General features: G+C 31.9%; 1 long non-coding RNA gene across 1 annotated transcript in view; it reads right to left on the minus strand.

The window, feature by feature from the left end:
* LOC120144165 overlaps positions 1-15,954 on the minus strand; it is a 23,541-nt gene continuing 7,587 nt past the window's right edge. The window contains exon 3 of the long non-coding RNA XR_005518016.1: positions 1-33. This is a non-coding gene — a long non-coding RNA (uncharacterized LOC120144165). The remainder of the gene's footprint in view (positions 34-15,954) is intronic.

Below are 15,954 nucleotides of genomic sequence, written 5' to 3' on the forward strand. Positions count from 1 at the left end.
CCAAAATTGTTCTTCTTTCTTTCTTTCTTTCTCCTAAAACAAACAACTTAATTCTCTAGAAACAGTTCCCCCCCCACCCCACCTTTCTGGGGTTTGTTTGTTTGGTTTTAGTTTTTTTTTCTGGGTCTGAATGTTTGAAGTTTTGTGTTAATTACGTATCTTTGTTTCCTTTTTTTCATATTGAGATATTGCGTGGTTTGATTTCCTGTAAGAAGAAGAAAGGGGGAAGATTGCGTTTTCCTTTCTTTATTTTCCCCTTCTGTTTTGGTTTTTAAAGAATTAAAGTATGGGTAAACTAAATTTTAGTCACTCAACAATTAGTACAATTTCCTTTTTAGTCACTTAACTATTTCTTTTTTGTTCGATTGGGAGTGAAATAAAGAATAGTATATTATATAATTCAGTTGAATAAATAGAATATATATATGTAATTGTAATTGGGTAAAGTAGATCAATGATCTCTCGACTATAGGGTGTTGATTTAGTAAATCTCTCGACTATTAAAAGTTACAAAATGATCATTTGATTATAGTGTGTCGTTTTGTTGAGTTTTCGACTATTAAAAGTTACAAAAAAGTTACATGTCTATTCATATATTCCAAACTCGTAATTTTTTGTTAATAAAATTATGGTCATATGAGCTAGATGTTAACCTGCTAACTTAGATATGCTAAAATCTGATCCCAGAATCTCAAACGACCATAATATCTCAGTCAACATATAAACGTTCAACTCAAACAACCATAATTTTTTTTCCTAAAATATGACGAGTTTAAAACATATAAATAGTCAGATAATTATTTTATATTTTTAATAGTCGAGATATTCCAATAAAAATCAACTTCATTTAGAGATTATTCGGGATGAGATTTTCCCGTAAAGGATTTAGAGATAGAAATTTGATTTTCTAGTTCTCTAAGTCTTAATGTTTTGATAGATAAATTCTATCATAATTATTTGATAGAGATTCAATGTCACATCTTTCTAATATATTTGATGTTTTCATTCCAAATTTTGACGTGATTCTCGACATGAACCGATTGGTTGAGTACGATGGTAGGTTGAGATGTTGGACAAAATATCTTAAACTTTGTAGGTCAAAGATGTTAGTTGGGGTGGGGGTGAGGTACTGAATTGTCTCCCTAAAGTAGTTTTAGCGATATCGGCGACGATGATCCAACGTGCTTGTGAGACGTTCCTATATATAGTATGTAATGATTCATTTTTCGTCTGGGCCCATTTAAAAGGTCTAAAGTACAAATAAAAATAATTAAACTCAAAATTATGTAAATATTTATTTATTACAAAATACCAACTTATTGACGTAATACTGATTTTTAAAAAATGAATTAGAAATTTTTAAATAATTATATAAAAATTAAATAATTACAAAAATAAATAAAAACGCATTAACATATTGTTTTAAAATATTAATGGTTTTTGATGCATCAAGCTCAATGTTAGATGAACATTCAAATAAAATTAATCGGAGTGAATTATTTATTTATAAGATAAAAAATACTAATATTATATGATTAAAAAAATAAAAATAACTCGCAAATACTAAAAGGAATCTTGTAGATACAATTTTATTGTTTTTCCCCCAAAATTTTGCAATTTTTTTACTTCTCTTCAGTGTGAAAAAGGAGATGGTGTTGGAAACCTTTATATAAGAGGGAAGACGTATCCAGTAAAAAGCATTTTTTCCCAAAATTTTTAAAATTTTTATTGAAAATCGGAATAAAAAACATATGTATATGATTTTTTTAAAATTTCCTGGGTAAGACACGAATTATAATTTGCCTAGGGTAAAGTCGTGTTTAGGGATGGGCATGAGATTCGAACTTGACGTGTTTCGACTTGACCTGATCGATTCAAATTTTTTTAAAAGTTTCGGGTTCGGGTCAGGTCGGTTTGACTTTAGGATGAAAAATACCTGATCCGACCAAAAAAAAGTATAATTTTACTTATATATTCAGAAATAATTATAATAATACTCATCAATTTATTTATTTATTTTCAATCAAATCATTGTTTTTATTAAATAAAAATAATATTGTTATTATTTCAGGTCGGGTCTGGTTGTGTTCATATTTTATCTCAAAAAGTCAGGTCAGGTTTGGATTGGGTGAAGAGTATATATTTTTCAGGTCGAATAGGGTGAAGGATGTAAATTTTTCAGGTCAGGTTTGGGCCGACCCATGCCCATCCCTCGTGTTTAACTGGGAACGCTTTTGGGTGATCAATTAAACAAGTCTTTATCTTACATGGCTAAAAATACTATATCTTTGAATAATATTTTTAAGGGTAAACTACACATATTAAATCAATTATCATTTTTGTTTCATTTTAGTCATCTAATTATTATTATTTTTAAATCATGTTTAAAATTACGTTTCGGTTTTATTTTGGTCATCCACAATAAAAATAATAATAGAACTATTGACGTAGTATTTTTTTTAAAAAAATAATGATAACATGACATTACCTTATGGTGACACATTAACATCATCATTGATTTTTTTAACGATGAGTAATCAAAATAAAACCAAAACATAATGTTAGGTGTAACATCTCGATTTTCTAAGTCAAAGAGTAAGGGTTGACTCAAGAGATATGTGACCTTGTGGAGTTAGTAATTGAAATTATTTGGCCAAATGTGGGTTTAATTGGATGTAATTTGGGCACGATTGACTATAAAAATGAAATTTTTGCATATAATGTAAAAGAGGAAGGACCAAAAGTGCAATTAGATGATTTTTTAAAATCAATGATGATTTTAAGGGATTTTGGTTAGCCTCAGGCGTGAGTTTTATGACACAAAGCTGGTGAGCTTTTCTTTCTCTTCTCTCCATCTTCTTCATTCTCATTTTCCCTTTCATTCAGGGCGGTCTTGTAAATTTTGGTGGTCCTATGTCATAACAGTAAAATATGCATTTTAAAATTAAAATATTATTTAATGTGGGCATTGGACTTGAAAATTCTTGGGTCAAACATCCTAAATACACATATACAAAAGACTTAAAAAAATTTGAAGGCCCTTACAAAAATTGAACCATGTGCGGTTGGGCAGCCCGCACAGGCCCAAAACCGACCCTGCTTCCATTCTTTCTCTCCAAGTGTCATAGCTCAAAGGTAAGTGTTTGGAGCATTCATGCTTCCTTAAACTTTAAAATGTGTCCCTTAGCCTTCTAGCAACATCCTTTATGATTAGAAACCCAGACTTTTCTTGTTTGACTAGAGAAAGTGGGTGAAGATTGCTAAAGTTCAAGAAGAAAGAAAGAAAGTGAGTGTGGTTGAGAAAGTAGCTTTATTTTGGGATTTTTGATCAATATAGTGTATTTCTAATCATTTGTGGTAATATGACTCCATTAAATGTGATTTCTTATTGGGATTTGAGTGTTTACGCATGTTAGGGGTTCTTATTTAATTTATACCTTAGATGATGTTTTCGTTGTAAAGCTTGTATATTTATGGTGTTAGATGACCCTAAATAACTTTCTTAAGCTTTAAAAATGATTTTCGGCTAAACTATAGTGTTTGGGAGGGTTTTTGAGTGATTCTCGAGCCTTATTCAGGGTTTTTTGAGTTGTAGTATTAATATTGTTCTTATAGTATTGATATTGATCTTATAGTATCGATACTATTCTTTATAGCATCGATACTATTTTTTTGTAGTATCGATACTGTTTTTTGTAGTATCATTATTGTTCTTGTAGTATCGATACTATATACCATAGAGTACCTATAAAATGACATCGTTTTAGACACTAAAGTTTTTTGGTGTATCGATTTTGCCACTGAACTTTTAAACAATTTTTTTAGCACTGAACTTTTTGGTTGTTGTCGGCTACCAAGAACCACCCGTCATCATTCATATTTTACGACAAGATCAGTATCACAATGTTCATATTCCACTCCTACGATCTATTTTCCATGAAACTCACTTAGAATCGGCGAAAATCCATTTAAAAGTTCTACATAATAATATTTTGATTTTTTTCAATGATCGTCCAATGAGACTAGTTTTTAGGTATGTTCTTCTTCTTCTCGGAATAATACTTTTCATTGTTCAAATTTTTGAACAAACACCCTTGGGCCCATAAATCTAAGAAAGTCTCTAGAGATCTAAAAAAAATATAGATTTTTAGTGGGTTTCGTAAAAAACTAATCATATGAGAATAATGAGGAGTGAAATACGAACATTTTAGTACAAATTTTATCGTGAAAGATGATCGATGACGGGAAGTGATTGGCTGACGACGGCGATCGAAAAGTGCAATGCCAAAGAAACAAACTATTTAAAATTTCAATGGAAAAATCGATACACTTCTAAAGTTCAGTGTCTAAAATGACATCATTTTAGGCATTAGAAAAACCACACCAAGGTATTATTTTGATGTGGCATGTCACGTCAACAACCGTTAACCATGTCATCATCCTGCCAGTGACTTAATAGGAGAGTATCATAATTGAATGTAAAACTAAAGTTCAGTGTTACAATTGACGAAATTAAAAGTTAATGATATAAACAAGTCAATGAATAAAGTACAATGGTATCTAAAATAGTTTTCTCTTAAAACAATAAAAATAAATTCGTAAATACTAAAAAAGTCTTCCAAATGCAATTTTACTGTTTATATCAAAACTTTGTATTTTATTTTATTTTTTTCAGTGAAAAAAAAATAGATGGTCATGGATACCTTTATATATATATATATAAACACACACGAAGATAGAAACATCCTACAAAAAGCAGTTTTCTCAATGTTTTTAAATCATTTTATTAAAAACTGTAATAAAACACATGCGTCTCTGGGAATACTTTGAGAAAAATCGCATTTGACTGGGAATACTTTTAATGAGGAGTGAGCAATTAAATATATCTTTCTTTAACGTGCTTAAAAAAATCATTTCTTTAGATAATATCCACTCTAGCAAAATAGGTTTTCAGCGGTTTTTTAATCATATAACGGCATTTTTAAACACCGCTAAAAACCATTATGGCACAAAAATAAACGCCGTAAAAGTGTCGCTAAAACAAACGTCGAAAAAGTTTGAGGCGTTTGTGAACGTCAAACGCCGCTAAAGGTTATGATCTCTAGTGGCATTTGTGAATGAAAACGCAACTATTGACTACATATCTATCAGCGTTTTACATTCACAAACGCTACTAAAGATCATAACCTTACAAACGCCGGTATTGATTATGTTTTTAGTGGAGTTTTATTATACAAACACCACTAATTAAAACTAATTTTTATTTTAAAATGTCGCTAAACCAACCTGATTTGCAAATGTTATTTTCTACTATTTATTACCTAAATTTAATATCATGTAGCAATATCCAATAACAACCACCATAAAATTTAATTACGACTCGGATTAAGTAAAAATAGTTGACATAAATAAATCAAAGTTTACAAACATTCAAGTGAAATATAATGTATTGCAACATCATTAAGTACTTACAAAAATGAAATTGACAATAGATATTTTATCTTCATCCGAAAGATTTTAGCACCAAAGATTCCCAACAAGGAGCAGTCATACAAGCATTTGCAACTTCCTTGTCATCATCTTCAGTCATAGTCTTGATGTAGATATTCATCACCATATCTACAAAATCAATGAGCTTAGTCAGAACTACATTACTAATTGCAATCTAGGGAAAGCTTAGACATAAAAAGTTTTAAGTTAATACCTAGCACTTCTCTTGCCTTCATAGACCCATCCTGCACAGTAGAAAACATTGAACTCGAATCGGCAGAGTACAAGGTCACCACTAGTCTTTCTGTGTGACCCTGCATATGTACAATTTAGTGTGTATGAGCAACTGTTCAACTCTGTAGCATATGTGATCATTAGCACATATAAATAGTAGATTCATTCATCAATCATAATGTCACCCTAAAGAAAAAGAAAAAAAGAATTTTTATTGGCATGTAACATGTTTGAAAAAAAAACCCGCCAACGTACGAAGAAGAACATGTATCATACTTTAAGGGAGAATAAATTTGCAAAATCAATATTGTTAAAAACTGAAAATTGAAAAAAAGGAAAATTGAAAAGAAGAAGAAGATTGCAATGAACAGATAAATTCTCTACATTAACCATAAAAGTAAACAGGAGCCTGACTCTGAAAAATGAAATGTTAAAAATTGTAAAATCAATACTTAACAATAGCCAATGCAGTCAGAGCTAAAATACTAGTGTTGCACTTTTAGCAATACCAAATCACGAAAAGATCCATGCCAATGATTTTATACAATACCTCAAGGCATATTCAGCAATGAGAAACACCACGTTTTTGCTTTAAACTTTGAAAAGTCAGCCATGGAATTTCAATTTCAAGGGTCTTAAGTACAGAAATTTGCAGCTAAAGCATTCTCAGAAACAAAAGGTTTCCAGCGTTGACCAGAAAACATTTATGCTAATGATTACACTAAGATGTACATACCATATACACCAGAAGACCAAATTCCACCTAACGGGACAGAATTTTGAGCATCCTTTTAAGAAATTTAACTGACCTCTAGATACATGCTATGATTTTAATATTACAGTATAAAAAAATACTTATTTTGATCAAACAACTTGGAACACATTTCAAGTAAACAACTAGATTTAGGATTCAAAGCCTCCACTCAACTACAGAAAATAAGGCAAAATCAGACAAAAGAACTCACCGATTCTACTGAATAGCAAGGAACCATGAGAATAACTTCGATCAAAAACTTTTGCTCCCGCCGATCCAAAAGCGATGTCACGAAACAGCATAAAGTAAGGGGGAAAGCCTAAAGTAGAGGGACATAGGCTAAAACAAACACTTTTCAGAACAGAAGACATTAATTGACGTATAGAATGGTTTTTTTGGTAAAATGTGTCTATCAAGGACAACAATAATAAATTTTTTCCGTATATGATGAGTGCGGAAGAGTGCGACCAAGAAAAGTAGGGAGCGGTGAAGAAGAAAGACATACCTGGTGAATGGCCGGAAGAGTGTGACGACGACGATGCTAGTTTCTGCTGGTGGTTGCACTACGATGGTTGTGTTGGGTTAGGGATTGGTAATCAGTTTGAAACAAAAAGAGAGCTGAGTAATCGAGATTTGGGTATTTATAAAACTTTGCGGCGTTTTTTAAACCAAACGTCACTATAGAACAAACTATCGCAACGTTTTCAAACAAAACGTCACTAACAGTACAACATATTGCGATATTTTTTAAAAAAAATACCACAAACGTTCGGAACTATTGTGATGTGTTTTAAAACGCCACTAAAGAGTTATTCTTTTTGCGGCGTTTATTTAGAAACGTCACTATGTACTAGGTTGTAGCGACGTTTGCCTAAAAACACCACAATATATATATCCTATTACGGCGTTTGTTTAAAAAATGTCACTAAAAAAAGTATTATTTTGTGGCTTTTCGAATACAAACGCCGCGATATGTCTAAATATAATGGAGTTTTCAAAGAAAACACGTGATTTTTATATTATAATAATAACAAACTTTAAACATATATTTTTATCATAAAATTACAACTATTTTTCGGACTTTGTCAGTTGAATAGATCTCGCTATCTTAGTTTTATTTATTTATTTGGATGGAAATTAAGAAGTTTCGGAGTCAAAGAAATAGAATGGAAAGAGGGTGATAACTCACAATTTGCATATCATTGACTCATCATGAGTTACCTAAACTGTTTTGAGATATCTAGAAATTAGACATAAAAAAATATTTTTATTATTTAAAAATTACATAGATAATCGAAATTATAAAATTACGTTAAAACAATCTAGTATTTAATCACGTGCATATTTCCTTAGTCAAATGAATGTTTGAGACCTTGACTTAGAATAAATCAAGCACGACAACTCCTTTTTAAGGTTAAATTAATGTGTTTATAACCAATTCCATAAATTACCTTTTAAACAATCATTAGTTCGTGATGTTGGAGTTGAGTGAAGATTCTAATTATTAGTGTTGGGATTTTGTGGAAGCTCGAATCGACAACCGAAAATGTTCTCCAAGAGGAGTCGGGACGGTTCTTGTGTTTAGGGAGTAAGGAGATTGAAAGATAGAAAATTTGCACAACGATTTATAGTGGTTCAACTTTTCAACCAAATCTACATCCACTACCTTAGCTCCTCACTAAGGATTTTCCATCAAATTCACTAATTTGTTCTTTCTTTTTAAGGACAAAGAGATAACCTTTACAACTCCCTAGTTTTTCATGGGCTAAACTAGAACTTTATTCCTAGCTTTTAACAGGCTTAGCTAGAACCAAAACTCCTTTACAAAAGGAAAAGAAATGCAAACAAGAAAATATCTCTGAGGTAGGTGTTTACAAAATTTAAGCTCACAATAACAAATATTTACAAGATAAAGGAAAATAAGAATAAAAAGCTCTTTTCTTGTGTTTGATTGCTTGGATAGTTGTTCTCTTACTTCTTCAAGTGTTCTCAGCTTGTATTTATAGCTTGGAATGAGTTTGAAGTCGCATATAGCCGTTGGGATGTTTTGGAGACGTTTAGGGATTGTTTTTCTACAAATAGAAAACCCAAAATAGAGTGTATCAGTACACTATCAAGGTGTATCGATACCCCCTTCATTAAATTCAAATTTTATGACCGTTGGGCTGTGTGAACAATGAGTGTATCGGTACACTGTAGTAGTGTATCAGTACACCTTTTACATTCGATGTTTTTTAGCATCGATACTGTCCATTATTGTTCACACAGTATCGGTACTGTTCATCAAAACATTTTTGTGCTCAATTTCAAATTAAATGTACTTTGAATTATTTTTGAAACCTTTTTTTAGAACTTTGAATAAATTCAATTCAAGTTCAAAAACATTTTGCCTTTAAATTTGTTATATTGAATCATGTTGAGTTAATCGATCGACGGAATTGGCCAAGAGGGGGGTGAATTGGCAATTAAAAAATCTGGTGGAAGCTTTTGCAGAAAATTGAAAAGATTTGCACAGTGATTTAGAGTGGTTCGACTTTCTCAACCAAAGTCTACGTCCACTACCTTAGCTATCCACACTAAGGATTTTCCAACAAATTTACTAATTTGTTCTTTCTTTATAGGCCAAAGAGATAACTTTACAACACCCTCAAGAATATACCCCAATTCTTGAGAACACTCTTTCTCAAAGAGAAGATTACAAATTTGCAAACTTACAAGGAAATCCTCACAAGGTAGATTGTTTGCATAATTCTAAAACAAAGAAAACAACACTAAAAATGAATACAATTGAGTACAAGAAGTGTTCTTGAAAGCAAAATGAATATTGAATGAAAAATAGGCTTGAAATGCTCAAACTTGAGGTTTGATGCTTTCTCTTTGATTCTCTCTTGATTCTTGTTGCTTGTTGTTTCTTGTTTCTGATCAATGGCTTCTAAGCTTGTTTAAATACACCTTCAAATGATTCTGAATGTTGGGGATGATTAATGGAGTCAATAGAGCCGTTTAAGTGTGAAAACAATTAATTAAAGCAGTTGGGAGCGTCAGTGCATCGATGCATACCCTAGGTACATCGGTGCATCAGTGTAAAATTCAAATATTTTGACCGTTGGACTCTCAGTGCATCGGTGCACTAAGAGTGCATCGGTGCACTAAGAGTGCATCGATTCATGAAATGCATTCGATGTTTGAAAAATTAATTGGTGCATCGATGCATGGATTGATGCATCGGTGCATGGATTGGTGCATCGGTGCATCACCTTGAAAATTGATTTTAGGCTTGATTTTGGTTCAAAATACTTTATGAAAAATTGTTTCAAAAATATATTAAGTATAAAACACAATATTACACTTTTAGTAAGGTTTGAAATTGATCTTGAAATACTTGGAGTAATAATTTGATATTCGATTAATTAAATCGAATATACTTAGGAAATCATTTGTAAAATCTTAAAATTCATTTAACTTAATTTGTTATATCGAAACATCAAAAATGTTTTCAACAATCTCCCCCTTTTTGATATAACAAAACACTTGAGTAATTTTAAGATTTTCTTTGAAAATAAGTTTGAAAACCAAGTTTGAAAACCAAGTTTTAAGTTACTCCGCCTTACTTTAACACTTCTCCCTTTTTAACACTTAACATTTCTCCCTCTTTTTGTTAAATCAAAAAGACCCAAAAATTAATTGAAACAAGTTTTTTGAAAAATATAGCCAATTGATTATAAGAAAATAAGATTAAGCTGCTAAGATCACAATCAAAAGAGAGATTAGCCATTAGTTCTATAATCAATATTCATAAACAAATGTGAAATGTCATAATTGGTCATATATGTCTGATGATGCAAAAATAAGAAAATTCAACCAAACCAAATATATATATTAAGTTCAAAATCCAATCATCCAAACCATAACAAATCAAAACATTTAACAATTCAAAACAAACAATCCAGAAACATCAAAACAATCCAAGATTGAAATACTAAGAAAACATGGAGAAAAGGTCTAATCAATCGGAGGATCGGGAGGAGGAGGATAATGAGCTCGAACTTCAAGAGTGAGTGCGTCCATACGTTAACGCATCTCCCACTGAAACTCAGTAATCTGAGACTCCATGGAAGCAAACCACAAATCAAACGACTCCAAGAAAGATAAAAAATATGTTGGCATTTGATCTTCTTGCCGTGCTGGTACCGGTGCAGGCTCATTGTCTGGTACGTGATCGTCGATATCTTGCATAAGCTGATGAAACTCAGGATCATCGTCAGCAGCCGGTGCCGGAGGAGGAGGAGGAGCACGAGAAGAGTTAGGAGCAGCTCGTGAAGAACTAGCTCCCGGGGTTTGCTTTCCGGGTCGAAAAACCCAAAGATCGGTTTCCTCATCTTGTTTCCAATCCGCTTTCTTTAAGGAAGTAAGATTGATTTGGTCTTGGAGTGGGATAGGATTGTCGAGAGAGACGTCTAGACCAAGTTTGATAAAGAGGTTACTAAGAAGACATCCATAAACTAATGTTTCGACATGTTTTGAAGGAACAATGTTTATGACATCAACTAGTTGACTGAAGATAATGTGGGGTAGATTGATTTTGATTTTATTCTTAAGACAGTGCATCCACCACAAATCCCTAATACAAAGAGTGAAGTATCTACCTCCGGATGGTCTAAACCACCAAGAGATCATCAGATGAAGAAAACGATCGTGATGAGATCGTAGAGTACTAACACTAGCATTTGGAATATAGGGATAATCTACAATTTCATTCTCATTATATATCCCATCATCATCTAACCCAAAACGGAAAGCTATAGTCTCGGGGTTAATATTAATATATTGGCCTAAAAGATAAGATCTAATGGCTATAGTTCCACATTGAGTTTCGTTTTGAATACATACCGCATTGGAATAAAAAATGCGGACTAATTGTTGATAGACGATAGGTTTGAGCTGAAATAATTTATCAAACTTCCAAGCTTTAAGAATCGGAAGGTATTCAAAGTTAATATCTATCATAGCTTGAAGAGAAGGAATACACTCTTCTCGGATTCTATAAGTTTGAAAAGAATTTATGTACCTAGAGTACAATTCGTCTCTACGACACTCAGGTATGTTAAAACAAGATCCTAATAGGCTATTAGGAGGTTGAGGAACGGGATTAGGAGGTTGGTTTGAACGAGAACGACTCGATGAAGTTCTAGGGCGTTTGGGATTAGATGGTTTAGAAACTGAAATAAGAAATATAACATGCAAATTGAAACACATGTATGCAATTTAATCAATCCCAAAACTCAATTGAGTCTTCAATATCTCAAGGTTCTCTAAACCAATCCTAATGGGCATAGTTTTGAAAAACTATTTAGAAAACAGTGTTTGCAAATTATAATATGTATAGTTTTTCATGAAAACAACATAATTAAATCAAAAATATCAAATTTAAAATTGATTTCAGATTTTCATTTTTTTTATTTCAAAAATTCACAAATTCATTGAAAATTTATGAGTTTTTGATGAAATTAGTTGTAAAAACTAGTTTGTAATCATCAAACTATCAATGCCCGATATAATGTTCATCCTAGAACTAATTAAAACTAGTCGTAAGATCATAAATCGATAAAATAGAGTTTTTGAAATATTACCTTGAAAATTTCAGATTTGAGAGGAATGTGATGTTGTATTACACGATTTGATGATAAATGCAGGATTAGGAGTTGAAAAAACTAGAAGATTCCGATAAATTTTCGTTGATTTAGAGCAAGAGAAGAGTTTAGAGAAGAAGAGAGGCGTACGGCTAGAGAGAGTTTAGTTTTAGGGTTTGAAGCAAATGAGAAAAATAAGCCTTTTAAACCCAAAACCCGACGGATGCATCGATGCATGACCCTGTGCATCGATGCACATTCAAGGCGTGCATCGGTGCATCAACATGATGAATCGATGCACATTCAAAGGGATGCATCGATGCACTGTTAAGTGTATCGATGCATGAAGCACAAAAATGTCAAAAATCCATTTTAAACACTTAAAATGCTAAATTAATTAGCTCTAGTGGTATTGTCAACTCATATATTGAAAATTAATCATGTTCAATCAATCAAATTAATCTTTAAACAACATTTGAACATAAAATTAATTTTCACCAAATAACATAAACTCCCCTTAACTAATAGCAATGAATGCAATCAAAAATTGCCATTATAAGCATTTTTCATTTATTCTTAAAAGTGCTAAAATTATTTTAAACACTAAGTGAAGATAGGTCAGTTAAACCTAATTCTCTCCTAAGTGTCCAAAATTTTTCCTTGTCTAAAGATTTTGTAAAGATATCCGCTAATTGATGCAAAGTGTCAACAAATTCTAGAACTACATCTTCCTTAGTGACATGGTCTCTAATGAAGTGATGTCTTATTTCAATGTGCTTAGTTCTAGAGTGTTGGATTGGATTTTTAGTGAGACAAATAGCACTAGTATTGTCACACTTGATAGGAATGGTACCTACTTCAATTCCATAATCAAAAAGTTGTTGTTTCATCCATAAAACTTGTGCACAACAACTACCGGCTGAAATATATTCCGCTTCAGTGGTAGATAATGCAACACAATTTTGTTTCTTTGAAAACCAAGAAATCAGCATATTTCCAAGGAATTGGCAAGTACCGGAGGTGCTTTTTCTATCTAATTTGCATCCTCCATAATCCGCATCAAAAAAGGCATGCAAACTAAAGCTAGTCTCTAGGATACCAAAGTCCTAAATAGGAGTGTCCTTAAGGTATCTAAAGATTCTCTTAATAGCTAGTAAATGTGATTCCTTAGGACAAGATTGAAATCTAACACATAAGCAAACACTAAACATAATGGCCGGTCTACTTGCAGTTAGATAAAGCAAAGAGCCAATCATTTACCTATATAATTTAACATCCACACACATTTACCTCCTTCATCTAAGTTAAGCTTTGTTGATGAGCTCATTGGAGTGTTATGTGGCTTCTCATTTTCCAGTCCAAACTTCTTGAGCATATCTTTAACGTACTTAGCTTGATTGATGAAGATGCCATCTTTTATTTGCTTGATTTGGAGTCCCAAGAAAAATGAGAGCTCCCTCATCATGCTCATCTCGAATTCACTTTGCATTAGCTTAGAAAATTCTTGGCAAAGAACATCATTAGTAGAACCAAATATTATATCATCAACATAAATTTGAACTACTAATAAATCTTTACCTTTATGCTTTAAAAACAATGTAGTGTCAACCTTCCCTTTTGAAAAACCTTTTTCAATTAAAAAAATTTGACAATCTTTCATACCAAGCTCTAGGAGCTTATTTTAAACCATAAAGTGCTTTTGTCAATTTAAGAATATGATTTGGAAATTTTAAATCCTCAAAACCTGGAGGTTGTTCCACATACACTTCTTCCTTTATAAAACCATTTAAAAATGCACTTTTAACATCCATTTGATATAATTTAAATTCATGAAAACATGTAAATGCTAATAACATTCTAATTGCTTCCATCCTAGCTACGGGAGCGTATGTTCATCATAATCTATGCCTTCTTCTTGAGTATAGCCTTGAGCAACAAGTCTAGCATTGTTTCTCACTATATTACCACTTTCATCAAGCTTATTCCTAAACACCTATCTAGTAAATACAGTAGATTTATTACTAGGCTTTTCAACTAATGTCCATACTTTACTTCTCTCAAATTGATTTAACTCTTCTTGCATAGCCATAATCCAGTGTTCATCATTTAATGCTTCTTTAATATTCTTAGGCTCAATGCATGAGATAAATGAAACATAATTACATATATTTCTAAGAGAAGATCGAGTTGTTACCCCTTTGGATGGATCACCTATGATTTCACAATCCTTGACATAGTTATGCTCTCTTAGATAAGATACTTATATTTCTTCAATGGTTGGATTCTCGAGAGGATCATGAGTTTCCTCATTTTTCGTTTATTCCTTTGATGATGGTTCTCTAACATCATTTCTAATGTCATTTGTATTTATAACACCTACATCATCATTCACACAAGAATCCTTCCTCAGAAGGAGGTTATCATCAAAAACAACATGTATAAACTCTTCTACAATTAAAGTTATTTTATTAAATACTCGATAAGCTTTAGAATTTAAGGAATAACCCATAAAAATTCCTTCATCACTTTTAGCATCAAATTTGCCAAGATTGTCTTTACCGTTGTTTAAAACAAAACATTTACATCCAAAAGGATGAAAATAGCTAATGTTAGGCTTTTTATTTTTGAAAAGTTCATGTGGAGTTTTCTTTAAAATAGGCCTAATCATTACTCGATTAATAACATAACAAGCGGTATTTGTGGCTTCCGCCCAAAAATATTTTGGCAAATTGTTTTCACAAAGCATGGTTCTAGCCATTTCTTCTAAAGTTTGATTTTTCCTTTCAACAACTCCATTTTGTTGAGGGGTTCTTGGTGCTGAAAAATTATGGCTAATACCATTAGAATTACAAAAATCAGTAAATCCAATATTTTCAAATTCAGTTCCATGATCACTCCTAACACTAGTTATAGAGTAACCTTTTTCATTTTGGATTACTTTTGAAAACGTGATGAATTTTTCTAATGTTTCATCTTTAGTACTTAAAAATAGAACCCAAGTATATCTAGAATAGTCATCTACCAAGACAAATACATATTGTTTTCCACCCAAGCTAGTAGTCTTAGTTGGCCCAAAAAGATCTATATGGATCAATTGTAATACTCTACTAGTTGATACATCATTAATGGATTTAAAAGAAACTCGCTTTTGTTTTCCTTTAGCACAAGCATCACAGATTTTATCATTATCAAATTTTAGTTTAGGCAACCCTCGAACTAAATCACCTTGAATCAGCCGTTGCAAAACACTCATACTCGTATGTCCTAGTCTCCTATGCCATAACCAACTATCATGCTCATCCTTAGCAACTAGGCATAAATTAGTCATAACGATAGAGTCTAAATGCACCATGTAAATGTTTCCTATTCTATGACCAACAAGCATAATCCGATTAGATGCAATGTTAATAACTTTACAACCATTAGTTTCAAACATGACATTGAATCCCTTATCACAAAATTGACTAATACTCAAGAGATTATGCTTTAATCCATTCACATATAAAACATTTTTAATTTGTATGGAAGAGGTATTACCTATAGTACATATACCTTCAATGTGACCTTTTGAATCATCACCAAAAGTTATTTCTCCTCCAGTTTTAGCGTTAAGCTCAATGAACCAGCTTTTGTCTCCGGTTATGTGTCTCGAGCATCCACTATCAAGGTACCATGAATTTGAATTTGTTTCCTGTGCCTTGTAGCAATGCTTGTTTTCCTACAAACATAGATTAATTTCTAATTTTTGGTACCCAAATTCTTTTGGGTCAATATTCATTAGTTTCTAAAATCCTTGTCCCCTTTGGTATCCATTTATGAAGGATATCTTTATCTTTAGTAGTAATG

The sequence above is a fragment of the Hibiscus syriacus genome, unplaced genomic scaffold, assembly GCF_006381635.1.
Source record: "Hibiscus syriacus cultivar Baekdansim isolate YM2019G1 unplaced genomic scaffold, ASM638163v2 tig00110882_pilon, whole genome shotgun sequence".
Lineage (NCBI taxonomy): Eukaryota > Viridiplantae > Streptophyta > Magnoliopsida > Malvales > Malvaceae > Hibiscus > Hibiscus syriacus.